Here is a 13,892-nt window from a genome sequence, read left to right as displayed (position 1 = left end):
GTGAACACAGTAGGAAGGGTAGAGAAAAGGAATAGGTGAGAACTAAGGGCTTAAGCTACAGTAGTAGACGAATGGATGCTGCCATAGGTGGACTCATGAGAAAGTCTATATAGGTAGGCTTTTTGTTACACGGGCAGCTGCTTTCTCATTTCAAACAGGGGACATAGAAATATAGGCATGAGAAGGAACTGGAAAGTTCTAGGTCTGTTTATATTCTAAGTTAGGCTTCTGAAGTTCAATATCACATGGATGTTGTAAAAGATCAAATAAATACTATGATATATCTGTATATGTAACACCATCAGCTCCATACAATGAGTTACAGAGTAACAAATCCAGCTTCCAAAGGGCAGACCACCAACACAGAGAATTCTTTCTTCTGTGCTTGTAGGGATGGTGGCCACCTTCCACCACCTGTTCCCTGGCTACCTTTGTTCTTCAAAGAATAGGCACAGGATCCAAGCAGGCATCAGAATGCACTGAGAGCAGCAATTAGTTCTAGTGAACAACCTATTGGAATTAGTCCAGTTTTGAATGAGTTAGGAAAACTGAAACTGGAATTGTTCTTTGCACAAACCCTTTTTCTCCTCCGTTTCCTCTTTCACCAATTCAAGTTTTGGTGGAGGCAAAGGAGACAAAAAGGTTGAGTAGGTTTGGAGTCTAGCAGTTTGCCTTGGTTCAAAAGTAACAGAATTGAAAGAAAGCTGTTGAAAAAAAATTGGAGTACTTTTCCTGCACCTCTTCTCTCTGTGCCTGTCCCTACGGATGGCTCCTGTGGCAGAAAGAACCATTTTTCTCTCTATTTTTTTTGTGGGTGTTAGGGATCTTTCATTGGAAAAAGGGATAATAAGGCCATGACAAGTTGTTACTGGCTTTGCCCTTCAAATACACTTTCTTGACAACCTCAACTATATATCTTAGTGCTGAAGAGCAGGGCCTTGGAATTTGAACAACTGAGGTTTAAATCCTGGCTCTGACTCTCACTAGCTGTGTAACTTAGGGAAGGAAAGTTGTTTAATCCCCCTGAACCTGAATTTTCTCATTCATAAATGGTAATGTCAATATTAATCTCATGGGTGTCAAGGGTGAATTAAATGAGTCAAAGTATAGGCCATCCGGCTCAGAGTAAGGACTCAAAGGATGGTAACATTTGAACAGTAAATTAGAGATGGGGTTGTCAAATTAGGAGTCCAAGTTGGGCCTTCACTTTTGTGGTTGCCCTCTACTTAGGCTGGGAAGCAGAAGCCTTCAAGAATGTTGCCTCAGGCTTGGGTTGGCTTTCACCTTGAAGAAAGATGATTAAGTGTGGAATGTTGGCTGGCTCCTCTACAGTGAGGATTGTCACGGGTCTAGTTTTGAATTGGACTGTCTGGTATTTGAGCTTTCTGTCCAGGAAATCAACTGAGAAAATGCTGGGATAAGCATGTGGGGAGGGCATGTCTCTAATTTGGTAAACTTTACTTTTACAGTGTTATTACATGACTTATAAAGGAATGTTCTCACTGACTTTTGGGCCTGCAGAAGCAAGTGCTACCACTCCAATTGGCTTTTAGACATGAGTTTGATATCATTCCCAATTTATACCTGCATTATTTATATATTTGTAGTACCATGGTAGAGCTGACCATTTCCCTCCTATCAAGGTACCTGTTTTTGGACCTCTCAGCATGCCATGTCCCCTTTCTTCTTGCTTCCTTTCTGATAACAGAAGAGGCAATGCAGTGTTCTGGCTAAAAGCAAAGATTCTAGAGCCAGACCGTTTGGGTTGGAATCAAGCTCCATCGCTTATATGCTATGTTGCCTTGGGCCAATTATTCATTGTTTTGTGGCTCAGATTCTCCATTTGGAACATAAAGATGAATGACAGGATTGTTGTGAGGATTAAATGAGTCAATATGGATTGGATGTAGAACATATCTAGGTAATAGTAAGTGCTGTGTATATGCCATGAACTATTCTAGATGCTTTTTATACATGTTATTAATCAACCCTCACAATAATCTTATGAGTAAGCACTCTATTCTCATTTCACAGATGAGGTGCTGAAGCTTACAGAGGTTAACTAGTGTGGGAACATAGAGCTAGTAAGCAGAGTTAGATCTAGTGGAGAATTAAACACAGGTCTGTCCCCCTTTATAGTCCATGTTCTTTACTACTTACTGTATCTCCCATAGTAGGTAATGTGCTTTGTTTTTGGCTTTTAGGTGTTGTTTTTTAAAACCACATACTTTGCAAGCATATTTGGCAATTTTGAGGCTACCTGACTGCCTCAGAAGAGAATCTTCTCTCTCCTGACTATAGATACATGAACACTCAAGATGAAAATGGATGACTGGAATTAGCAAATTCCCAGAAAGCACTGGTAGCAATCACAGAAATAAAAAAGTCAATTTGCTCCTACTTGTCTGTTGGCTTATTGCCTTAGACTTCTTGCTTTGTTATACCCTAGTTCAATTCCAGCTGGCCTCTTAGCCTCTGGCCTTATCCCATCCTCCAAACAGCTTTGGGATTCATCTAGCTAAACACACCACTTTTCAAACTTTTGCTCTAAATTACCTCTAAAAATGGAAAAGTGCTTATACCAAGTCTAGAGGAGGTATAGTTTAAAGCAGCTTGCTATAGGCATAAGATTTTGAAGACTTGTATTTTATCTTTAAAATTCCTGTGGGTTTCTTTTTCTAATTTTTTCCTTCAAATAAATGTTTTATTTTTAAATTCTATTTAATTTTTGTTGTGTGTGTGCAAAAAGGTGATTTTGTTAAAGCACAGAGACAGGACCTGTGGGTAGAAAGATTGGCACTGGGGTTGTGAGGACTGACTGATTCTATACTACGGAGTTGGGGGAGGTAAAGGCAAAAGGGAGTTTTCCAACATGACTTTCATATGCTAAAGAAGACTCTGGAGACACTGGAGGCCTAGCTATTGTCAAGCTAAGATTGTTTTTTTCCTCTAGCCAGGTATTAACATCAAGACAGCAGGGAGTTCCTAGAGAAATGTTATACTCTGCCAGTCTCAAGTATTTGTCAATGGGCTGCAGGTTATAAGGAAATTTAATTTTACCTACCATTTCCTTCTTGTCTTTGTTCCTCACATCACTGTAGAGGGGAGGGTGATCTTGGGGCTCCAGGAAACTGAGTCTATAGGTTTCTGGAGATAGGTTACTGATAAGATTGCCCCCCCCTTTTTTTTTTTTTTATAATTTACTAAGGCATTTGTAAACTGATGGAGACTCATGTTCTGCATAACTGTGATCTCTATCAGTTAACCATTGGTTTTTTCCTTTCCTTTGTTCTTGGGCAGCCAGGAGTGCCTGTGGAATGTCACACATATCCCACCTGGGGCAGGGGTGTTAGCTTGTGCTTTGCCTTCAGCTTGCCTTTGGCTCCCACATCATTCCCCCCCCCTGAACCATTTTGACCCTTAAATCTTTAAAGTTGCTGAAGGCAGAGTATCTCATCTTCTATAGTTTCTTCCTGCTGAGTAGGGGCATAGAGATGTTCCTACCTTTGGGTCAATATTCATCAGTTGGGGAATTTATATATAGGAGTTACCAAAAGCAGAGGCAGCCAGCCCAAGGTAGATAACTATAAATTGAACCTCCTTGAATAGAAAGGATTATCTATCAGCTGGAAATTATGGCAGTGAAGGAGTCTTGGCAACATACAGGGAGACACTGGAAAAGACAACAAAATATGGTTACTATTATTGGAAAAAGCCCAATAAAAACAGCCTTTGATAGTTAATCAAATTTTCCTCAAGTCCTTCATTGTCATTTGAAGATAAATTTGGGGTCTTCCACAGGTTCACAGGAATAAGAAGGCCTGTCAGCTGGCATACTATATTCTTGAGAGGAAGGTACAGTTTAATTATTGATATAGGAGCCCATGGAGAATGTCCTTCTAATTTTACTGCAGTGGGACATAATATGACCTGGTAGGAGCCCTTCCATTTTGGGGTTAAATCCTTGGCTGTATTAGGATTTCAATTCTTTAAATAAACCATGTTTCCTGGGTTTATATGGGATGAGTTTCAGTAACTGTCAGATCAGGTTGAGGGAAGATATGGTTTGCATATCCATTTAGAAATTTATGAGTAAAGCACTATAGTCTTTACCTATTGATAGGTTTACAGGAAGAAAAGGCTTTTTGGAAGAAGATTGGAAACCTTAGTTTGGAGAGCCACAGCCAAATGTTTGAGGAAACCAGAAAAATTAGGATCTAAATAGTATTAAAATTTAACATCCACAGAGATGAGTTATTGAAACATAATTTTTCTCTATAATTACCCTCATTTCCAGAGGTAGCCAAATCAAGACTAATTCATCTCGTAAAACAAGTCCAGTTTTAACAAGCTCGGCTTAATTATTTATACAAGCTCAGCAAGAATAGCAATTGAACATATAGATCTTTTAAATTTGCTTTGCTGTAACTTTTCATAAGGAAGCTAGATTGAACGTTTAGTAGACTCTCCAGGCCAGAAGTCAAGCCAAATACTTGCCATCAGACATGTCTACAATACCTGTAGATTTGGGCGAATTCCTCCTCATGAGGTCCCCAAGATATCCTGAGGTTCCTGCACCTGCCAGGAAATGACATTCTTTACTCACCTGGTAAGGCTGCTGGGAACCCTGTTACCAAAGTATCAGGCCAGCATTTCCAAGGGCCTTTATTGGTTCCAAGCTTCATAAAGTCAACCTTAGTTCCTTAAAGCTGTCTGGTCATATTGGAGTCTATGCATGTCACTCTCAAATATGACATTCCAGTTAAAGCCTTGGTAAAATAACCAGTATTTCCAATAGCATCCTGGGACACCATGGGGAAATCTGAAGTGGGCGGTCCAAGGGGGTGCTCTTCACTCCTAGACATCTCAAATGTTTTATTTATGAATACTTTTAGATTTATATAACAGTTGCAGGGACTGTAAAGAAAGCTCCCTATTCCCTTTACCCAGTTTCCCCTAATGTTAACATTTTATATAATCATGGTACATTTGCCAAAACTAAAAGATCAACATTATATATATATATATATATATATATATATATATATATATATATAGTCAAAATGGTTCAGGGGGGAATGATGTGGGAGCCAAAGGCAAGCTGAGGGCAAAGCACAACATATATATATATATATATATATATATATATATATACACACACACACACACACACACACACATATATAATGAACTAAACTCCAAACATTTTGGATTTCATCAAATTTTCTATTAATATATTTTTCTGTTTCAGGATTCCATGTGATATCCCCTTAGTCTCTTCTGGTCTGTGACAGTTTCTCAGTGTTTCCTTATTTTTCATGGCCTTGATTGACTGTTTTAAAGAGTGCTGATCAGGATTTTATAGGATGTCCCTCAATTTGGTTTTGTCTGATGTTTTTCTCATGATTATATTGGAGTTATGGGTTTTGAAGAGGAATATCATGGGGATGGAGTGCTCTTCTCATTATACCAAAAGGTACTTACTAGCAACATGACTTACCGCTGGTGATGTTAACCTGGATCACTTGGTTAAGGTCGTGTTTGCCAGGTTTCTTCACTGTAAAATTGTTTAAGTTTTAGTTTAAATTACAGTTAGTTAACATATGGTATAATATTAGTTTCAGGTGTATGTAAAATTATTATTTTTTCCCTTTCTCTACTCTGTTCTATAGATACCTGAGTCACTAAGCCCAGCCCACACTCAAAGGGAGGGGAATTAAACTCCACCTCTTGGACTGGGGAGCAGGGACATATATCATTTCAAATTATTCTGTAAGGAAGTTTTGCCTCTCTTCCTCTATTAATTAAATCACTTATTTATATCAGTTGGATTGTTAGTGTCTAAACATAGTACTTTTTACCCCCAAATTTACAAACGAATGAGCTTTTCAGAAACATGTGTATCCTGAGGATTCTGGGAAACACAGACAAAACCCATTCCCACTAGGTCACTTCTTGCTTCCTCTGAATCATAGGCTTTAATGATAGCTGTGAATGAAAAAAATAAATGAATGACACACACAGGTGAGCATGAAGATCATTAGCACTGTCTGAGGGTAAGGATGTTAGACTCTAACACCAGTGTCTGACCAAAAAGCTACTCATATTTCCTTTTGCTTTGTTTTGTTTTAAACAAAGAATCAACCTTACTGGACATTCGGGGTCAGTTTCTCTTTTTGCCCTTCCCTGTGATTTTGGCTGGTGGGAGGCCTGGGACTGCTGCCTGATTCAGAGTGGAGGAGGCCTTGTTGATGTAGCATAGACCAACCATGGAGAATGTGAATCAGGTGGTGAGGCAGACTCGGTGGGTGAGGCCGGATGCAAAAAGAGCCAACGGGAGGCAGAGAAGAATCTCATGGAAGATCTTTGCTTGGAATCCTTTGCCAAAGACAAGATTCTCCAGATTATTGAAAGCGGTCAGAGAGAAGACAAAAAGGCCAAAGCCCAGCAGTCCCCGTGAATGGCGAGCTACTCGCTGCAGACAAGCTGGTGGCTACCATCTGCATCCTGGTGAAGAGTAGCAGGTACATGAGGGAGGAGAGTGCCAGAGAGGCACCTGCATCTTACCCTTGGGCCCAAACGATGCCTCAGGCCAAGAAATAAGGTAGCCTACCTGAGCCTTTGCTCTGCGCATGCGTCGGCCCCACAGGGTTCTCCTTTTGATTCTCCTTAAGGCTCACAAAATCTTTCACGTTAAGACTAAGTGCTAGAGGGGTAGTTGATTCAGCCACTTTTGGAAGATGACTCTAAAGTATTCCCTCACAATGTCTTCAACAACTCAGTGACCTTTACCAGGCAGGAAAAAAAGCAGAGGGAGAGCACTGCCTTTTTAAAGTGAGAAGCCTAGGGGCGCCTGGGTGGCGCAGTCGGTTAAGCGTCCGACTTCAGCCAGGTCACGATCTCGCGGTCCGTGAGTTCGAGCCCCGCGTCAGGCTCTGGGCTGATGGCTCGGAGCCTGGAGCCTGTTTCCCATTCTGTGTCTCCCTCTCTCTCTGCCCCTCCCCCGTTCATGCTCTGTCTCTCTCTGTCCCAAAAAATAAATAAACGTTGAAAAAAAAAAAAAAAAAAAATTTTTAAAGTGAGAAGCCTAAAGCTCGAGGCTCTGACAACCGGGTATTTGGAAGGCTATTTTTTTTTCACCAGCCGGAAATCACGGACCAATTGTAGACCGGCTCCTCGGTGTTCTCATTGGTCTGCACCCAAGAAGAAGGCGGGGCTTTGAGTATAAAAAGGAGGCTGGCGGGCGGCCGCAGCTGCTTGCGGTGCTGCTGCAGGGTTGGGGTGTGTGGGTCACTGAGTGGGGTAGTTCGCGGTTTTACAGGCGTACTAGTAGCTGAGGGGGTTCTCTGAGGGTTAAGGAGGTGGTGGGTGGAAAGAACCAAACTTCTCGTTGGATCTCAAGGGAAATTTTGGGTAGCTTACTTTAGAAGTGAAAGGAGAATGAAGAAAAGGACGGGTATCTAAGCAGACAGATCGAGGAACTCGAAAGCAGTCATTTGCAGACCGAAAATATCTCTTTGTTATGTTATGTAGGATGTTATGGCCCCTTCCTGAAGTCACTTTATCAGTCATGTCTTCCTCGAAATACAGATAGAGGCAAAACTTTTATAGTTATTGGGAGTCCGGTGGGGGGGGGGGGGGGGGCGGTTCTTAAACTTTGGGGCTCCTGGGTGGCTTAGTTAAGCATCCGACTTCGGCTCAGGTCATAATCTCCCAGGTTGTGAGTTTGAGCCCAGCGTCGGGCTCAGTGCTGACAGCCTGGAGCCTGGTTCGGATTCTGTCTCCCTCTCTCTCTACCCCTCCCCTGCTTGCACTCTGTCTCTTTCTCCCTTAAACATTAAAAAATATTAAAAAACGACAACATTGAACCTTGAACTTTGAGTTTTCTTCTCTCTGCTCAAACCTCGCTGAGAAGTCACCTGCTTTTAACTGACTTCTGTTTAACCTCCCACTTAGAAGATGGTTGATCAAATCACTCTTCCAACTAACTTCAGTTGTATAAGCCTTAAAAGGACAGAAGTTTAGAGCTTCTACGCTCAAAGCAGATTCAGTAATCTAGCTTTCCTCACAAAAATTTCCTAGATACTTTTTCTTTCTAGCGTTCAGTATGAGTCCTAAAGTCTCTATTGGAAACTCCTGTCTAGACTAATGGCAAAAAGTGAGGACAAACCACCACCTCCCTGCGTTAAGAGACTAAAAGTTAGATTGGCTTGGGTGGAAACCGTGGGAGAAAAATGTAGAATACTTTGGAATTACATTTCTTTGGGGGAAGGAAGTGTCTTTAGTGATAAGTTGGTGAAGAACTAAAGCGAACTTCTAGCACATGTGGCTTTTGAGCCCTCTTACCAGGGAGTTAAGTTTTAACCACATTCATTTTGCAAGCCCTTGTCTGACCTGAAAATGATACAAAACCTGTGGGCTGAAACTTACCTACTTGTATGTGGAGCTGGAGGGGGGAAATGTATTACCTCTCCCTGAACTCTTCATTTAATGTCAGAATTGCTCACCTGAGATCACTTTTCTGATGAGGAACGGATAGGAGCTTTTGCAGTTGGAATAGTAAAGAAATTTGACTTAGATGGTTACCCAAAGCACCATGAGGATTGTGAAGTTTCCTTGAGCTTATTAACAAAATGTCACAAAGGAAGTCGATAATGTGGCATCTTTGTAACAAACTGATCAAGAGCATCCTACGTGACAATCCGGACTATGATGATTTCCCAAGTACTGCCTAGCAAATCGTAGTGTGTCATCTGTATAACAAAGTGGTCTCTTGTAAAAAATCGCACTATATCGAAACTGTACCTAGGTCTACCTGCTTTAAGAAAAATCTGGAAAAATTAAGATACACAACTTTGTCTACCCTCACCCCTATTAGTGAGGAATTAATTTTGTTAATGTACTTGTGAAGGAAGCCGGGCTCAAGAAGAGCAAAGATCTTGCCTTGTAGACAATGTGCTCAAGACACGTATAGTTCTGGGGTTGGCAATTTGCTTGACGCAGAATCACTTGACCGATGAGATCTGGGGTCTTGAGTCCCAGCTTTTCCAAAAGACGCTGCTGCTTGCTAACTGATGGTTATAACTAGAACTGGGGTAAGGGGAGGGAGTGCTCCAGCAGGATGAGGCCCAGGGATCGCAATTAATGGCTTTGCTTCTTCATGGCTGCCTAACACTGAAAACCAATATTCTCGTTACTCCTCCTGTAGCGGTCTCACCTGTAATCGTGTCTTTACTGATGGCAAAATTTCTCTGCTTCCAATAATTCCAGAAACTGGTATACTGGTGACTTAACTGGCAATGAAGAATTCAGTTAAACTTAAGTGAATTCTAAGATGAACAGCATGGTATATTTTGTCTACCAGTCCCCTTTCCATTTCTGTAAACTTCATTAAATATAAAAGGAAAAGATGAAAAGCAAACCATATACACAACTTCAAATCTACAAAATACTTCAGTGTACTACTGGACCAAATGCTGACTTCCCAGTAGAAAACTAACTGGAGACCCTGAAAAGCTTTGCTTTTCTCCCTTAAAAATGCAGACCAAGACAACACCTGTTTGCCTATTTAAAGGACTCCACTGCAGGTGAGTCCTATAAAACTGGTGTCTGTATGTTGGTGTTCCTGCATAGGCTTCTGGAGCCACTTGGCTCTAGATATCAAACTAGGGTATGATGAGGGGTTAGTAGTCACTCTTGTAAGACCATAACTGAAGAGTGGGGAGAAGGGGTTCAATAACACCAAGCTTCTTAAATGTCAAACTTTTTCTAGAACAAAACCTGGAGCAGTGCAGGGTTCTCTGCCAAGGGGAATTTGGCCATGCTCTAGGACCTTTTTATCTGTGTGGTTACCTCTGAGCTGTGGCCTGATGTGCATTCTGTCTGCTTTCTGGCCACTGGGCTCCGTTCAACCCAAACCTCTTAAGTTTTTTCTTGAAACTTGTCTGGGATTTAGCTCTTTGTAACTCCAACCCCGACAAACCCTTAGGGTGGCATTAGTAGAAATTCTTCAGCTGTGGCAAGACGATTTTGTGTTCAACTCATTACTTGGGTTTCTGCTTAGTATTCAGTGGTTACCCAGAGCTGCTTCACACCAGAGTTCAGTGCTACCTTCCCAGGAAATTGGTTGTTTGCTTAGTTTATTTCTTAGCACTAAATCTTAGTGTCTGTGGTCAGACCATTATTATCCTAATTGTAATCAGCCACTCAGACCAGAACTAAGCAAGAAGAGTAGGAAAACTATTAAAGGTGAGAATTCAATGATAGAAATTGTAACCAAGTAAACTGAAATGTGTGCATCGGAGAGAAGCAGTTTCTCAGAAGGGTTTTTGTTAAAGGCAGCGCTCTGAATATCAAGAGCCCCCCCTCACCATAAATCTTACATGTAGCTGATGCATTATGGGCTATCTTTTTTAAAATAATTTGTCAAATTGTTTAACAAACAGTGTGTAAAGTGTGCTCTTGGTTTTTGGGGTAGTTTCCCATGGTTTGGCTATCCTAACTCAAGCCAGTAGCTTTTGGACCTTTGTGTTGTGTGTGTGCAATCTTGATACATAACAAAAAACCTGCTCTAGGAACAGCAGGGGAGAAATGTACATTTTTATCAGCCTACTGCCCCAGAGAATATTCAAGGTACTAGGGAACATAATTTGAAAGTGTTTAAAATATACTTAAGCTTGTTGAAGGAAAAAATATTGACGCATTAGTTTTAAAGGAAAAAAAGTCCTCATTCAGGAAGACACTTCAAGCTTGCAGCTGTGATTACAGCATTAACTTCTCAATTCTCCCAGTGCTTCTAGGGAAACTCCATATCTTTAGGCCTCATTTCATTTCCTCTACGGCAAACTTAAGTTTAAGTAGAAATGAACTCACTCTGGGTCTTTGGCTTCTGTGATGTCTGTTCCAGTGTTGTCAAGTCTGAGGTCTTGCATGAAATGGAGATGGAATTGGAGAAAAGGCTCACTGGGAAGCTTCAACCTTCACTATGGTTCTGAATCCTTTGAGGCATAAAGCAGTTTGCTTACGTAATAGTCCTTTCACAGACCTGATTCTGTTTAACTCCAAAGGCTGACATTTTTTTCTCCAGGGGAAAAATCCTGTAGAAGCCTGTGGGTGGCACCTGTGGTGGCCAGAGGTGATCCAGGTCAGTTTTCCCTTCCCCCACCTCCCAAACCTGAGCCATGGTCCAGGAGACTGGTGACTGCAGCAAGTGACTGGCTGGGAGCAAATAACTCTTCTCTGAAGCTTGTGTTAATGTGAGGCTGGTCTGAAGGCAACTAGATTCAACAGCCCTGTGCTGAGCACACTCTGAAAGGAGGCCTTGCCCTCTTAGGAACGTACAGCACAGCTTAGGAAGGAACACAAACACCAGGTGTGGCCGAAGGTGCTTCACTGCAACACACAACTCTCCACAGAAAAGGGTGAGGGGGGAGGCTGGCTGGGAGTCAAATGAATTTCATATCTGGTTGTTACTCTCCGAAGTAACTTTGAAAAGTGTTGAGTAGACTTCTCCTTTGGCCTAAATTTCCCTTGCAGAAAAAACCATAAAGGCTTGTTTAAAATCTGATATGGAATCCAGGCACAATCTTCCTCAACTGCGTGATAGAAAGGGCTTCTGAAGAACCTAAGGATGGAGTGAAGGGAATGAAGCTTCACTGCAGTAGCAGGAAGGGTCTCACTTCCCCAGTGGGATGGCCAGGGTGGAAGCAAGGCCAGGTTTTGAGTGGAAGGGGAAGCTTGGAAAAGCCCAGGGTGGCTTTTGGTCTGTGCTACTGCTGGGTGAGGTTTCTAGAAGCAGTAGAGAATTCTTTGAGGGATGTTTACACTAGGTGTGATCAACTAAAGGACAAGCAATCACTGTCTAAAGATACCTGATGTAACATTTTTGTTCCATGTCTGAGGTTTAGGAATTCCCAGGTAGATGGGATGTGGTATAAACAGAAAAATCTTGTGATCTTGTCTAATTCTCTGAAATCAAGTTCTCATCCCAGAGAACCCTCAACTTCTGAAGTAGCATTTGTGGAAAGCTTCTAGATGACAAGGTTGTTGGCACATAGTCTCTTATAAATTCTTTATAAAGACACTAGAATGGTGCTGTCCGAGACACATGTGAAACACAAGTACAAACCACATACTATAATCCTAATGACCCCATTAAATGAAACTCAGTTTTAACCCAATAGACAATCGATTTCAACATGTAATACAAAAACTAAAGGGCTTTTATATTTTGGTACTTCTTGTAGTTGCTATGCATTTTAAACTTACAGCACATCTCCATTCAGACTCATTTTAAGTGCTCAGTGGCTAGTGGCTATCCCGTGGGAATAGATAAAAGGTAACATTGGGGGGCCTACTATCCCTCTTAAACTTCACTTCCCATGTTTTAGATGTTGGTCCAAGCTGACTTGTGTAGAAAGTAGTTTCACTATTGCTGCCAGTTGAGTTCAAACCTTTCAAGAGGGAAATTCCCAGGAATCAGAACATTGGAACCATTTCAACTATTTACTTGGACTTTGTCAGAATGATTGCCTTTGTGTTGAATACCATCCTACATCAGCAGTATGGCCATCTTCCACACCCCTAGCAATCATTTTGATTATTGTTGGCAAACTTTGTCCTGGAATCTTCAGGGCCATGTCTAAAAGCACAGTCTAAAGCTTAGTTTACTAACTCATAGCTGTTCTAAGTAGAGGAAACTGGAAAAATACCACATGTAGCTCTTACTTTTTGAGTGTTTTCCAATGGAGTTAGTGATATCATAAAGAGAACAAGTACTTAAGCATTTAATACCTAGCCAGAGCCTCACTCATTACCACCACTTCCCCCCACCCCTCAACCCCCCACCTCCAAAATGCATACCAAAGTTTCTTCATTGTGGGAGAAACTACCTCTTAGTGTTGAATTCCATTCCAGTTAGGCTGGTGATGGACTGTTACCAAAACCCTTCATGAGCCAACTGAAGTATAGATTCTGATAGACTTGACTGGAGATGTTGTGCCTGCATAAGGACCAGTGTAAATGGGTATCAAACTGAATTAAATTGTCTTCAAAGTAGAGAGGAATCCTCCTTAGAATAACTCCTTACTCAAGACTTCCTAGGTAAACTGATTAAGCCTGGATTGGAATTTAGAATTGGGCTAGTCCCTGTGCCCCCACCAGGTGTTTGCATTCATTGGCAGTATCTAAATTGGCCAAGGGGAAGTTGTGTTGGGAGCAGGAAGGTGAAGAGAAGCATGTCTCTTCCTCAGACCTGTGTTAAAAAGCTGTGGTGAGGCTGAGCCCCAGGTTCAAGTTGGGCAGCTGTACGGTCAAGGTGTCCAGTGGAATATGGAAGTCTCATCTAAGAAATAGTTTGGTCCTCACATGGTGAAACATGTTCTCACATACCCTTGGCACCTGTTACAAGGTAGGTTGGGCAGTTGACATAAATCAGGCCAAAGCAGAACTGGAACCAACTTTTTCATGAACCTCAAAGCAGAACTGGAACCAACTGTTTCATGAACCTATCTGAGGTCCAAAAATAATGGAGGATATTTGGGGGAGGTCGTGATACTGTGGGGGTGGTGGTAGGCATAAGCCAACAAAGTGGGTTTTGATACCATGCCCTCATTTATAGTCCTAAAGGGCTAAAACATGAGCAATCAGGGGTTTCTGTTTTGGAGGCATATCACCTCAAACAGTACACAATGCAAAGCTTTGTGAGCTATTTGAGTGGCTACAGAATAGAAGCAGAGTCAGTATCTTTACTGTCTGTACTAAGTAAGGAAATACTTCATAATTGATAAAAGTGATGTACTTGCTAAGATGGCAAGTCCCTTAGTGGTACGAGTCCCCAGCAGCCCCAAAGTTGAGGAATGGGAGCCTAGGAGCAGTGTCAGTGTGGAAGTTAA

At 41.6% G+C, this 13,892-nt stretch overlaps 1 pseudogene; it reads right to left on the bottom strand.

Moving 5' to 3' along the window:
• Positions 1–5,273: 5,273 nt before the first annotated feature.
• On the bottom strand, positions 5,274–12,638 carry LOC123385153 (annotated as a pseudogene).
• Between the last annotated feature and the right edge of the window lie 1,254 nt (positions 12,639–13,892).

The sequence above is a fragment of the Felis catus genome, chromosome B1 (assembly GCF_018350175.1).
Source record: "Felis catus isolate Fca126 chromosome B1, F.catus_Fca126_mat1.0, whole genome shotgun sequence".
NCBI classification, from domain to species: domain Eukaryota; kingdom Metazoa; phylum Chordata; class Mammalia; order Carnivora; family Felidae; genus Felis; species Felis catus.
This window is presented reverse-complemented; position numbering and strand designations above follow the sequence as displayed.